Below are 1,883 nucleotides of genomic sequence, written 5' to 3'. Positions count from 1 at the left end.
TCCTTCTCGGTCGTCGGGAATCTATGCTCTTCAACAATTTTCTTTTACGTGAGCTTTGTTCATCCTTTTCCCAACACGCGAGACATCTAGCATCAAGGTGCACATGTCATGCAAGAAAATGGAGATAATCAGATAAGCAGTGCGTAAGTGAGTCATGCACTTCGATGGCACCTACGCAATATTTTTTCTCCTAGATGACACGTGAATAGTGCACATACTCAACGACGGAGCACGGGATGGTAGCACTGACATGGTCAGCCCTTTTTTGGAGAGAGTAAATACTAAATAACTTTGATGTGTCCCATCAACTCGCAGAATGAAGAAAAGCTTGATTACGCCTTCTCCCTCGCCAACGCGTGCGCGGTGGCTCGCAGCACGAGGAGAAACTTTTGCTTACAAGCGGTGGATGTGCAGCAGTTTATTTGGTGTCAGATTGCCAGAAGTACTACTGTAGAACCATCGACTTCCGGAAGAGGTGAAAAGCCAAGCGCAAGGTCACCTACTAACCTTAGGCTAGGCGTAGTGGGAGTAACATAAGTAGGGGTACCTCCTTTTTCTTATTCTAGAAACAACCACACGCAAATATCGAGGCGTTGGTTACGTAGAACAAATTTCCTAGAGTCCGTGCTCAGCCCTCCTCTATCTCTCTTCTCAGCCAGCCAGCGGATGCGCAGAGTCCATCGTCTGTTTGCTCACATGCGGTCCCACATGTCAGTGAAAATGCAAGAGGACCAACTAAACCTGCACATCTTTCACCTCGACGTGTTGGTAATGAAAAACAAATCCAATAAAGATCTTCGGTGACAGCTTTTGGAGTTACTCAAGAGTAGTAAGATTCTATTTACTGTTTAACCCAAGATGCAAATCACGTGGCTTCAACTACCACTCTATTTTCTTGCATGATATGACCAGGATGCTGGATGTCCCACGTGTCGGCAAAAGGAGGAAGAACCCGACCAAATCTTTGGTTATGCTCTCGGATTAGACTAGTTGTGCTAACTTAAAAAATTTATTGTGTACTCCCTCCATTCCAAAATACTTGACTTCCATTTGTCCAAAAATGGATGTAACTATATACTAAAACATGTCTAGATACATCTATATTTTGACAAATAGAAGGCATGTATTGTGGAATGGAGGGAGTAGAATGAATGCAAGTTTTGGTATTGGGAAGAAGAGTACATCGATATATTGATAGAGCGCAATTCAGTAGATGTTCTAGCACTTTTAGCCAGCATAGAGGCTAGAGATGAGACTAGTGCACTTGTTGATACTCCTACTAGAATAGAGGCGAGACATGAGATTAGATGCGAGTAAGCAACGTCTACTTCTTTACACTCGAAGAAGAAAGAAGCACGCAAGATCGAGCCTTCGCAGATCAACAGTGAATGCATCGAGAAGGCACTAAGCCAACTTACAAGAGCAATTATGGAAGTTGGATATCTTCTAGAGTAGTAAAATGTATTCTTGTGGTTCTTGTTTTCTTTGGTATTGCTTTTCTAGTCAAAATTATTGTTGGAGTTCGTGCAAAACGAAGGTCCGTTTGGGGTCGTGCGTTGGAGTTGGCCTTACAAGTGCGACCACAGTTGAGGAAACCGACTATCGGCAAACCCCCACCTCGCCCTCCGCGCGATGGCTGAAGTTAGAAAAACGACGAGGTGGAAGAGATTGCTCTAGCACGGACTCCAAGAAATAATATGGTGTCAGATGGATGTCGTGGTGGTGGCGTGTGCCATACTCCTGGACGTGAATGCTTGTTCTGGCCCATGCCACCCTACTACTCCTATTACTTATATAGTACTAGTATCGAGGGTTTGAGGTGCTGGTTACATACAGCGAACACATTAACATATGGCTACAGTAAAAACACCCACCCGACGCGC

Source organism: Triticum aestivum, chromosome 7B, assembly GCF_018294505.1.
Source record: "Triticum aestivum cultivar Chinese Spring chromosome 7B, IWGSC CS RefSeq v2.1, whole genome shotgun sequence".
Taxonomy (NCBI): domain Eukaryota; kingdom Viridiplantae; phylum Streptophyta; class Magnoliopsida; order Poales; family Poaceae; genus Triticum; species Triticum aestivum.
This window is presented reverse-complemented; position numbering follows the sequence as displayed.